This window comes from Protopterus annectens, chromosome 3.part0, assembly GCF_019279795.1.
Source record: "Protopterus annectens isolate FY-2018-M chromosome 3.part0, PAN1.0, whole genome shotgun sequence".
Lineage (NCBI taxonomy): Eukaryota > Metazoa > Chordata > Ceratodontiformes > Protopteridae > Protopterus > Protopterus annectens.
Genome location: NC_056731.1, coordinates 1,059,529,838 through 1,059,543,758, shown reverse-complemented (window position 1 = coordinate 1,059,543,758; position 13,921 = coordinate 1,059,529,838).

Genomic DNA, 13,921 nt, shown 5'->3' with positions numbered 1-13,921 from the left:
CCTTGCAAACACGTCTTCCTTTTCCTGTAAATGCCTCCTTTTAGGTGACGCTGGTGTACATACCTCTATTTGTGATCACAGGTCCTCCAAATGGTTCTGCTCGAGTTGGATACTTGCAGAACATCAATGATATACAACTTCTTTCTCCCTAACAGGATCTCAGATGCCTATGCCACCCTTCCACAGCATTCTGTGATCATGGAATACCTTGGGCGGTGGTATCTTGTTGATTCCAAAAGGTGATTTTGAATAATGGCGGTATTCCCTCAGCTGTTGAGCCCCTCATCCCACATCAACTAGGTTTGCCTGTTATGTAATTTTCTCTGAAGAAGGCACATAGTGGCTGTGTGGCCTCAGGCATGTCATTTTCTATACTCTCAAATGTAGGTATGACATCACTCGGGTTTAGAAAAGCAATCACTAGGATTTCTTTACATAATGCTGGAAATGTCCTACATCTGCTAAACTTGCTAGCCAAATGTAATCTTTGTATCTGTCTCCAAATTATCTGGCTTAAGTGAAACCAGCAACCTTTAGGGTTAGTATTTGGTATATGTCGCTGTATGGAATTCACAGCACCCTTCTCGAAATCACTTATGATGACATTTGGAGAAAGTGTCAATGAATATTGTTCACATAAGCGTTTCACATTTGTCCAAAATATATTATATGTAACCTCAGCTTTACTAGACAGTAACCCATATACCACAGGAATAATCTTTCTATATTCCACACCAAGAAGTGAACAATGTATAGTATACATTTGTTTGCAGTCTATAGTGTGTACAGGAAACGTACCATCCACCATGATATATTCTGCATGACATAACAGTTGTAAATTCTTCACAGTTGTTATAATAACAATACTGTTACACAAGCCACCATCACTGTCATGGTGAATGACAAAGCTGCCATTCTTTATTGGTAACATCTCGGGAGTAAATTCTTTCAAGGTGGTGAATCCCTTAAAAGTATCCATCTTCACTTTATTTCTGGACTTTATTACAGACTGCTTTAGAGCATGGGTATTGGGCAATTCTGTTGTAAGATCACTGGATGTACTTGCCAATACTTCTGACACAACTCTGCAGGGATCTTTGACCGAGTGCAGAGCTCTATGTTTAATAGCAGCTCTAACTTTACAAACATCTGGTTTCCTAGGGTCTGGGGCATGGTAATGTGCAGTGGGTTTCAACAAAACCTCCCCTTCTACACTACCCTCTGTCACACATCTACCCTTACACCTTTCCCTGTTTTATAGTACACAACACCAATAATTCCTATTCAATGATAACTTCTCCAGGTAATATTGGCAACTATGCATTTTATGTCCCTTCTGTGTCTCTATGGTAGTATACACTTCATTTATAGTCCCTGGTTGGAATATATCCGTTGCTGTTTCACTTACCTAAGGATGAAAATCATTCATGTCAGAATGTGCACAACTTTGCGGTCAATTATTGCAGAAATAATAACAGCAATGCTGTACATACCAGTGTGCCTCTTTCCATTCATTGCTTCCTGCTATACATGTCTACTGACTGCTTCTATGTGTTTGAGCCAGGAACCGGCCTCTGCCTGGGGACTGAGCATGCCATTTACAATATATGCATGCTATTTTGTGCGACTTGATGTTTGGTCGCATATCAACTTCGCGAATTGAAGTTGTGTGATTACATCCTTGTAGTCGATATTGTGGTGGTTGCATGAATATGGTTCGGTAATGTGAGTCGCATTTCTCAAATTCAGCATTACTATTTTCGAATATTGTCTGGTCGTACATGTGATAGTAAATCTAAGAAACTGTAACCAGAAGTTAGCAGTGCTTACCTCCATGCAAACCCGCTTACAACTGCTTTGAAGTGCCTTAATCACTCTCTATCCAACGGCCCATGTTCTGCCCAGCAACAAAATAAACAGCTTCTGCAAGGCTCGAACCCAGGACCCTGCACACCATAGACAAAGTGATTTCCACTAAGCAATGCCAAATATGCATAACTATCCGCTGTGTGGGGTGTTCGGATCCCAAGAATATATCAAAAAATGCTCTAAAAACACTATTTAATGAAAGAATAAAATCCGGTTAAGTGCTTTCATTTACATTATAGACTTCATCAGAACACCATTATTAATTCCATCCCAGTTTAAATACTGTCATAAACCAATCAACTATACGATGTAATCATTCAATTAATTCCTAATTGTGTAAATGCAGGTTCCTTAAAGTGCACTGTGCTTTCATTTAAACAAAATAACTCTATTTGATTAATTTAAAATTATATATTAAATAATTGCCCTAATGCAATATAAAAACACAAGCAAATACATACAATTACCAATGACCTATTGTTTGCTGAATGGGAAAGTTTTTTTCACAAACAATATGAGTGGATTGACAAGAACTGTAAAACGCAGTTTGATAGGAAATGTAAGAAATTAAAAAGGGATATGGACCAATACGAGAAACATCAGGAATATAGATGGGGTAATTATAAAGGAGAAATGGACAGGACATTTAAAGGACAGGAAAGATACGATCAAAGAGGTGTTGGATACAGGAATAAAGGACATAATGGTAGGAATAATAATAAGAAGAATTTTTTAGGGATAAAGAGGAATATATGGCATGGACAGGGACACAATGATCTCCAGAACACACGAATTGGAGAGAAACGAATTACCAAGGGATTTGGAAAAAATAGACAATGAATCAACTATAGTCAAACCTAATGATATACTTTTTAGTTTAGGAGATTTTAGTATATTTAGTTATACTGGTTTTAAATTGGAGAAAGAGCATTTTTCATTGTTTTCTAGGGGAATGAAATTCATCCCTAATACAAACTTGAATATTACTGATTATATAGTGGAATTCAAACAATACATGCAAAAGCTTAATTTAGCTTTATATTTCCAGGAAAATAGTAGGGCAACAATTAGAAAACCATTTAAAAAGGCTAGCACTTTTATTCCCCCTATGAATACTACTCTGGCCACCTTTGAGAAGGTCGTGACTGATGAGTTATATACATTTCATAATAAGTGTAAAAATAAAAAAATGAGATATAATTTAAGTAAAAATGAGTATGCAGTTTTAAAACAAATACAGGAAGATCACCAAATTTGGGTCATGAAACCCGACAAAGGGGGTGGGGTAGTTTTATATAACACACAAGAATATATTAATAAAATGCATACTATCTTTCTCAATTCAGGGAATTATGAAAGTTCATCTTTAAATGAAGTGAACATAGGACATCACAAGATAGATTTACACTTAGAAGAATTCCTTTTGGACAATAACATTGACCCTGAACTGTACAATTATTTAAGGGTTGAATTTCCAGTGCTAGTCACCATTGTAGGGATACCGAAAGTACAAAAAGATTTAGAAGATCCCCCCATCAGACCCATCATTTAGGGTAATAAATCCAAACCCTTTCCATTTGGGAAAGTGATAGATATATGGCTAAAGCCAATATATAAAAAGATATCCCATATTGTTATTGATTCATGGGATTTCTTGAGTTGGTTAACCCCTGATAAGTGTAAGGAAGGAATAATTTTTGTAACAATTGATGTAATTGATCTTTTTTCTTGCATCCCTGAGGAGGATGGCCTTAGAAAGTTTAGGAATAGTATACAAAATTACGCCGAACTCTCATGGGATAGAGTATTGTTAATATTAGAATTTATGGAAATTGTTTTAAAGTAAAATATATATTTTACAAAGGTAAATATTATAGACAAAGCAATGGTGTTGCAATGGGTGCAGCCTGTGCACCCATTTTTGTCAATCTAGTTTTGTTAAACTGGGAGGAGGAATGTGTATTCAAAAGCAAATGGTATAGTCTTATTAAATGTTACGTCCGGTTTTTGGATGACATTTTTATTCTATGGAATGGTTCTATGAATGACTTGGAGATGTTTTTCAAATATTTAAATTTATCCAGTGACTATTTGAAATTTACATACAATAGTGATAGAAAGGGTATATCGTACCTTGATACATACATATCCATAGAAAATGGTCAGTTTTGTTCTAAAATATACAGGAAAAGCACCTTCAGCAATGCATATTTACAATATTCTACTTGCCATCCTTACAGTCAAAATGCCAGTATCATAAAGGGACAATGTATTAGGGCAGCAAGAATGACCTCAGGTTTTAAAGACATGGTCAAGGAACTTGATTATATTGGGAGTATGTTTAGGAAAAGGGGATATCCTACTATCCTTATTGACAATACTATTAAATATGTAAAGGACGAGTAGGGTAAAAAATATAAACCCATATTAGGAAATAGAACTGAGGAAGTGGAAACTATGAATGGTAACACTTTAGACAATCCAAATCAGTTCCAACAGGCGTGTATATTGCAATATGGTATATATTTTAAGGACTTTTGAAACATAATTACAGACAATTGGAACATTATGAAAACAGATGAAAATATTTACACTGTATTAGGTGAGCAGCCTATATTTGTACATAAAAAAGGATTTAATCTTAAGAACAAATTTGAGATGAAGGTAAACAATAGTAGAAATAGGAAGAGAGTGGGGGGTACACACAAATGTGGACATTGTGTTTTGCCATTATGGAAGATGCTACTTTAAAACTGGAAGATATTAATCAAACTATACTAAGGTTTCAGAATGGGAATTGTCGGACACAACACGTGGTTTATTTAGCTAAATGTACAAAATGTTCTTGTTTCTTTGTGGGCAAAACCGACAGGTGTCTAAGGAAGGGAATATATGACCATTTTTATTACATTAGGAAAAAAGATATAACTAATGTGTTATATAGACACCTAGTCAAAAGCCCTTGTTGTGAAAAGTTTAAGTTTGCTATATTAGAACATATACCTGTCAACCCCAGAGGGGCAATATTAGTAAAAAATTAGGTGAAAGAGAAACTAAATGGCAAATATTATTAAATTCAACAGTACATCTGGGAATAAATGATGGTATATCCATCAAGCCCATTTTGGAATTAAAGGTATAACTTTACATAGATTTAGTAAAAGGATGAATTCCTTTATGGAATGGGTGTATATATATTTTTTTTCAAAATTTTTTAACATTTTTCAACATGTCTCAATGTTCTTTAACATAGTTATACTAGTAAAATGTGATTTTATGTATTAGCTTGTGTTTTTATATTGCATTAGGGCAATTATTTTATATATAATTTTAACTTAATCAAATAGAGTTATTTTGTTTAACCGAAAGCACAGTGCACTTTAAGGAACCTGCATTTACACAATTAGGAATTAATTGACTGATTACATTGTATAGTTGATTGGTTTATGACAGTATTTAAACTGGGATGGAATTAATAATGGTGTTCTGATGAAGTCTATAATGTAGATGAAAGCGCTTAACCGGATTTTATTGTTTAATTAAATAGAGTTTTTAGAGCATTTTGTGTAATATTCTTGGGATCCGAACACCCCACACTGCGGATTATTGTGTTTTAACCTTATTTGCTGTTATCGCTGGTTTTGGACTTAAATATGCATAACTCTGATGTTTTCAGAAACATATCATCCAGCCCAATCATACAACAGTACACAGAATGTATACCAACATTTAGATGTATGTGTGTGTGTAAATATATTATCTAAACAGACACACCATATCTATATATGCCTATATATGTGTATATATATATATATATATATATATATATATATATATATATATATATATATGCATATGTGTGTGTGTGTGTGTGTGTGTAGAAATATATACATATATAGAAATATATATGAACATATATACATGCAAATGCCTACATATATATATCTACACCTATATGTTTACATATACACAGCAAGTTACATATATGTACACAGATCTATATCTATGTAGGTATATACGGACATAGTTTTATATATATATATATATATATAAATATATATATATATATATATATATATATATATATATATATATATATATATATATATAAATATATATATATATATGTGTGTGTGTGTAAGCAAATATATATATATCTATATATATATATATATATATATATATATAGGTATATATGGCCATACATCTGTAGATAGCAATGGTAGATTAACAAAAACATACATGTCCACATGCACCGTTAACAGGGTTGAGAGGCCCCAAGCAATATACTTCTTGTACGAATAGGCATACCCCCTCACAGCCAAACACGTCTGCCCTGCAATACACTACCAACTGTTGTAGATCACATAACCAGGACCTGACATGACATGGGCACAAGGTGTTAACAGTACTACATCCCACATGTTTGATGTCATAGGATAAAACACCACACACAGGTTTGCAGAAATGGAATACCTTTATTTGTGTACTATTACACATGTATATGCCATGTCACATAGCTGTTCAGATACTGGCATCCATATCAACACAGTAATGCAACTGTGAAACAGTTATACTAATACAGGAGTCTGGAAAGGTCCACAACTGTTGCTGTCCAGGCCAAGCCCTCCAAATCGTACAATAGTGAAGACAGACTGGGGACAGGGTACCACACAATCAATAGTAAGTGATGCAGGTGTATAGTCCAGCAGCCTCTATCTACACTCTGTACACAATCACTAGGTGGTAAAGACATCAGTTGACCAAGTGGGATGTAACTTTTACATGCAAAGGCATAACTGACACCATCACAGGCACACTGGCAAACAGAACAGTCTGTATGGTAGGAGGCAGTAGGCCTGCAGTAACCCACTTTATGTAAGTAATGTCAAGATAGTTGAAATGTATGGTACTGTACATCCAGACACCTTAAGGCAGCTCAGCCCTGATACCCCCAACTTTTGTAACAGCTTAGGTTATGTATGGTGCACCCCCCTAGACTCAATAATACAGGGCCATGTACCACTGTTGCATACACTAGCCTCTGGAGTGCATATGGGCACACATGTATTGTGTAGGTGAAGCCCACATATATATAGGTTCATAGGTTGGTACTAGGCTTTCAGCCCTAGGGCCTATACAAGCCTAGCCAAACAATTCCCCAGATATTTCTTCCCACAATATTTACTCCCCTGGACTCCTGTCTAGCAGGGCAACTGACATGATCCTGGGATGAATTTTCTATCTCCCTTCCAATCATCAAGGTGCCTTTTGAAGAGGGCCAAGGAGGCACTCTGCCTGACATGTATGGGCAGTCTATTCCAGACAATGGGAGTCTCTGGGTCAGGAACCAATCACTCCAGCATGTTTTGTTCATTGTGATGACAAGGTTTAGATTCTTGGAGCATGTGGCTCTAAGGGATTGGGATTTCTTTAAGTGGACCATGTCCAACAGCTCAGGGTTTGACATGGCCTTGTATGTTAAACAGAGATTGCCTCTGAGTAGATGATATGCCACAGTGTATAGGTGGAGTTTTTTTAGACGGTCAGCATAGGGCATCTGCTTTAGGGCTGTGATTCTTTTAGTGAGGTATTTCTGTGGCCTTCCCAGCTGTTGCAGATGTGAAGTACATACCAAATGGAGCATTGTACTCTATAATGAGTCTAATGAGGGATGAGTACAGTGGGACAATGACATCCTTTTTTCTGGATGAAAAGCCCTTAGTGATGAGGTGTGCCACATAAAAGGATTTCCTGACTGTTGTGGTGATGTAGTTATTGAAGGTGAGACCACTGTCTACCTGTGTCACTAAGTCTCTCATCACACTTTTGGTGTTTAGTGTACTGCCACCTATGTGGTAATTCATGGTACATGTTTTTTTCCCAAAGGGGATAACTATACATTTCTTGGCATTAAGCTTCAGTCCATGGCTCTGGCACCAAGCATCTGTTTCTGTAAGGCCCTTTTGTAGAATATCCACATAATTTGGGGATTCAATAATTGCTCCCAGTTTGCAGTCATCTGTGAACTTTGTTAGCCAGAGTCCCTTAGTGTTGGCCTGTACTTCAGAGAAGTAGATGCCAAACAAGAGAGGTCCCAGGACTAAACCCTGAGTTACTCCACTTGTCACTTGTCACTTGTCTGCAGCTGGATTTGGAGTCAGCTACTTTTACAGTCTGGGTTCTGTCAGTAAGCCAGTTGGCAACCCATCGAGTGATGTAAGGATTTATACCCAGCTTATCAAGTTTATCTATGATTCTAGAGTGGCGGATGGTGTGGAAGGCCTTGGCAAGGTCTATATAGGCTGTGTGGACCACCTTACCCTCATCCACAGCTCTGGAGACTGATTCAAAGAAGTCAATCAGGTTCAGGAGATAAGATTGGCCCTTCACGAACCCAAACTGAGTGTGGTCCAGTGTTTGAAGGTTGCTAATGTCTTTGTTTATAAGTTACATGATAATACGTTCCATGCCCTTGCAGATCAGGCTCATCAGACTGATGGGACCATAGTTCCCAGGATCCAAGGTGGATCCCCCCTTGTGGAGTGGGATAACTGTAGCTGTGCACCACTCAGTGGGCACGAAGTCTGAAGTGACACTATGATTAAGCATGACACTTAGGTGAGGTGCCAGTTTATTTTGTAGTTCATGTAGTACACAGTCCGTGATGTCATCTGGTCCCATGGATGCTGTATTCTTTAGCTTTGGAGAATGCAGTTTCTACCTGTGTGGCCATGATTACCATAATTTGACAATCTTTTGGTATTGAGATGGGCCCTTTAGGGGTGAGAGGGGGTGAAGTTGGGACTAGATCGATCTGCCAGGATATTTTCAATATCCTTGGGATCAGTATATTTAATGCCATTCTGTTGTAGCTCAGAGCAGATCTGAGCATTGCCATTTAGATTCTTGAAATAACTATAGAATGCCTTGTGGTTGTCTTTGGAATCTTTAGCAATTTTATTTTCGTAACTAGCTTTGGAGGATTTTATGAGGGATCTCAGCTTCTTACTGAGGCTGGTAAGGGAGTTTTTTGCATCCTGGGATTTTCTTTTTTTCTGCAACATTTTCCTCCTTCTGTTGTATAGTTTGTTTATGGCAAGGGACCACCAGATTGGCTTTCATTTTTTAGAGGAGAGTATCTTGGTTCTATTTGGGATGACAAGATTCCTGCATGAGTGGATGTGCTCATACAGTGCCTTAGTGCAGGATTCAGCATTCGAAATGTTAGCTCACATCTGCATGGGTGCTATGAAGTTTGTCAATTTTGACTTAAGTAGCATGAAGTTGTCTTTGGAAAAGTTTTTTACAGAAGTTTCCTTACTGGGGGGTGGGGATGGGATGTGGATGCCAAGGGTGATATGCTTATTGTCATACCTGACAAATGAGGGGTTGACCACTGGTGTGGAGCATCTACCTCCCATGTTGGTAATGACCAGGTCTAGGATATTGGAACCCCTGGGCGGGACAATGGATTCGTTGATCCAGGACATTAGAATTTATGAATTCCAAGAACCATTGGGAAAAATTGTTGGTACCCGGATAGTTTTCCCAGTTAATGGCAGGGTAGTTGAAATCAACCAGTATTAAGGTATTTGGTAGCATCTTAATATTTTCCAGTATATTTAGAAAGGTGTAGCGAGATTCTTGGGGCATGGTGGGGGATCTGTAGCAAGCTACAGTTTGGACTGCAGTCTTACCTAGTGTTAGTTGCACCTGGAGAATTTCAGATACATTGTATTGAGTATCTAGCCTGGAGGTGTGAATATCCTTGGTGAATATAGACACTCCTCCAACTTTATTGTTTCGGTCTTGATTTGGTAGCCAGAAAGTGTGGTAAGAGTTGTAGCCTGGTATTGCAGGGGTGCTCTCTGGAGTCTTGAACCAGGTCTCAGATACTGCACAAATATAGATGTTCTCCAGTTTTAGGAGTGCCTCGAGAGAGTGAATTTTGAGGTTTAGACTTCTAGCATTGAGTAGCATTACCTTCAGATTTTGTATGCTTGTGTCTGTTACGGTAGTGGTTTTGTCCTTTCAACCTTGCCTAAAAAGGCACTATAAGGGTGGCAAGAGCTTTTACCAGTAACCTGAATCCCAGAGGGTGACAGGTGCAGACCATCTCTGCCAAAGCATCGTGTTTTATCGATCATGTTGTCCCAGGCAGACAGATACTGGATCCCCTTTGAATGACATCAGAAGCTTAGTCAATTCTTGAACTCAATCATTTTGTCCTTATACTGTGGTATCATTCTGGGCGAAGGCAGGATGCTACTCAGGGCTGGGGTCATACCTGCCTGGGCCACATGATTCAAGACCTCTTCCATGTCTCTTTTCATGTAGTCCAGGGAGGTACTTCTCAAGTCATTCACTCCAACAGGGACAATGACAAAGTCGTAGTTGTACTTCTTGTGGAGTGACTTGATTGCATGTGTTATGTGATGGATCCTGGCTCTCGACAGGCAGCTGACTTTAATTTTCTCTTTGCTCAGCCTGGTGGGTGGGACATCAGTGTTCCTGACTATACAGTCACCTATGACTTTAGTGTTGTGTACGTTGTCTTGCCTTAGGGGCTGTTGTTGGGTGTCACACTAGTGTTATGAGCTATGTGCCATTTTGGTTGTGACTGATGTTTGTTTGCATTTCATCTTCGGAGGTCCTTGTTGCTTGGGCAGGTTAATGTTAAGGGCTTCTGCATATGCGGGTTTAGTGTTGCTATGTGTGGGTGTTGGTGTGGGTTTTGAAGGGATATGTTTTGCTTGAGGTGTAGTGCAGGTGTTAACCTTCTCCTCTTGACTGTCTAGCACAATCTTGGCTGGAGAGAGATTTGCTTTTAGTTTGGCTATGTAAGTGCATCTCTCACAGGTTGTAGTGCTGGGTGGTAGGAGGAGAGGGTTATCTGTGTGCATGAGGCAGTTGCTGCATTTCTCCAGTATGCCCAGATTCACCAGGTAGACAGGAAAAATCACTGAAAGCTGACCCTTGGACATGCCTGTTTAGGTGCTTTTTTTGTAAAGTACAAGAGCTGTTTTAACTTACCTTTGCAAGGCACTTTGCAATTATAGGCTGTTTAGTGGCTATGATTAATGTCTCCTTATAAACAAGGAGAGTTAAGTGCTTGTATCAGTTTAAGGCTTCTTAGTGCTTTCCAGCAGGTTCTAGAGCAAGTGCTAGTTACAGGGGTTCAGATTTTTGTGCTACTACTGAGAAACCAGCTTGTACTAAGGGAAAATTTGAAGAGCAGACTTTCTGGCACATGGAATAGTTTAATCATAGCCCCAGTGTGCTGCACAATGCGAAAATATGCACAAACACAAGCATTTTTAAGTCAGAAAGTTGAAAGGGGTAGACATCAGCCCAAAATGGCTAATAAAAATAACAATTTTAAAGCTGGAAACCACTCTTCTAGTGTTATATAGGCAGTACAATGCTCACCACTCCCACTGGTAAGCAGTAGGACTTCCCACTACCACAGCAAGGTCTGGATAGCTCTGAACACAGAAAATAAAGTCCTGAAACAAGCAAAGCCTGGGATCTGGACTATACTATCTTGGAAAGATGGGAAAAGAGCAAACAATATAGCATTTTTTGCTTTTTGGGGTTTTTTTTGGTTAAAACAGGCTAAACAATGCAATAATACAGTAAATAAACACAGAAAAGGCTAGCACACTTGAGTATGTAGCCCTAAACAGTAAATGCAATTAAAGCTCTACAAAATTAGCAATTTAAAACTTTTCGAGTGAAGCAAGGCAAGTGCATAACTGAAGAACGATTTAAGAGACAGTAATACAGTAGAATATGTAGCTAGTCTACATATACAGAAAAGTCTATATATACAGAAAAGCAGCTAAAACACACAAAACAATTCAGATGCAGTATAACCTAGAGCACTTGAGTTGTAGCAATAATAAATCAAATATAGTTTTAATACTCTATATTTCCAAAATGTTTGAGAAGCACAGTCAGAACACAAGGAGATTCAGGCATTTTTTTTTTGTAAGAAAGAGAGAAAGGAGGAACAGAAGGAAATAAACCAAGTGGGTTGGCCTTCTCGATGTTCTCTCTGTATTAGTTAGAATGAGCTAATGACACTAGACTAGGAGGAGTGTCCCAGCTTAAATTTAGTGTAGGGGCAGGCAACTGCAAAGCCACCAAGTATAACAGCAAGACACCAACGGAGACAGAGGGTGGGGGACAATATTAAAGCTAGTAACCTACACTCTTTAAGACAGTAAGTACTACATCAATATTTATCACAGCAGTGAGTCACAAAATGAAAGTTTTTAAACAGATAAAGGAGCAAGGAGACTCTACAGAATGCTTTTAACTGCAAAAAAATCAGTTATATGATACAATCCTTGGCAGGGAATCAGAACAAACAAATGGGTGCTTAACAAGTACAGAAAATAGCAATAAAATACAGTAAAAAGTATGCAGCAGGCAGTAAAAAGTGCTATATATATATAAATTGTTAGAAGCAATAAATAGTATAAATAAGCCAAATAAAAGGATACTAATTGTTATATATCTCGGATCAGAGTTGTAGGTTTAAATACTAGAAGATAAAACCTTAGACAACTTTTTTTAAAAAAGCTCAAAAGAACTAATGAGTACTTACTCCAAGCCTTAGACCACCCAACCCCCACTAGCCAGCAGCCAATCAACATAGTCCTGTCATGAAGGTAAATAAAGGCTTCTGCTAATTCAAGATGGCCAGGTCATGTGCTCAGAACAATCACTGCAAAAACAAACAGGATCAAAGACAGCAAATCTGAATTGGGACACGACAGTAAACACTACAGAAATGTTTGCGACAGCAGTAAGCCACAAAATGAAAGTTTTTAAACAGATAAAGGAGCAAGGAGACTCTACAGAATGCTTTTAACTGCAAACAAATCAGTTATATGATACACTCCATGGCAGGAAATCAGAACAAACAATTAGGTGCTTAACAGGTACAGAAAATAGCAATAAAATACAGTAAAAAGTATGCAGCAGGCAGTAAAAAGTGTTATACATAAATTGCTAGAAGCAATAACCAGTATAAATAAGCCAAAGAAACAGGATACTTATTGTTATATATCTCAGAACAGAGCTGTAGTCCATGCCCCTCTTCCACTTGTCTCAGTCTGTATAGACAGAAATCCTCTCAACATTAGGGCTTAAATACCAGAATATACAACCTTAGAAAACAGTTTTGAAAAAAGCTCAAAAGAACCAATGAGTACTTACTCCAAGCCCTAAACCACCCACCCCCCACTAGACAGCAGCCAATCAACACAAGCCTGCCACAAAGGAAAAGAAAGGCTTCTGCTAATTCAAGATGGCCAGATCATGTGCTCAAAACAATCACTGCAAAAACAAACAGGCCCAAAGACAGCAAATCTTATCAGCCCAAAATGGCTAATAAAAATAACAATTTTAAAGCTGGAAACCACTCTTCTAGTGTTATATAGGCAGTACAATGCTCACCACTCCCACTGGTAAGCAGTAGGACTTCCCACTACCACAGCAAGGTCTGGATAGCTCTGAACACAGAAAATAAAGTCCTGAAACAAGCAAAGCCTGGGATCTGGACTATACTATCTTGGAAAGATGGGAAAAGAGCAAACAATATAGCATTTTTTGGTTTTTTTTTTTGGTTAAAACAGGCTAAACAATGCAATAATACAGTAAATAAACACAGAAAAGGCTAGCACACTTGAGTATGTAGCCCTAAACAGTAAATGCAATTAAAGCTCTACAAAATTAGCAATTTAAAACTTTTCGAGTGAAGCAAGGCAAGTGCACAACTGAAGAACGATTTAAGAGACAGTAATACAGTAGAATATGTAGCTAGTCTACATATACAGAAAAGTCTATATATACAGAAAAGCAGCTAAAACACACAAAAACAATTCAGATGCAGTATAACCTAGAGCACTTGAGTTGTAGCAATAATAAATCAAATACAGTTTTAATACTCTATATTTCCAAAATGTTTGAGAAGCACAGTCAGAACACAAGGAGATTCAGGCATTTTTTTTTGTAAGAAAGGGGGAAAGGAGGAACAGAA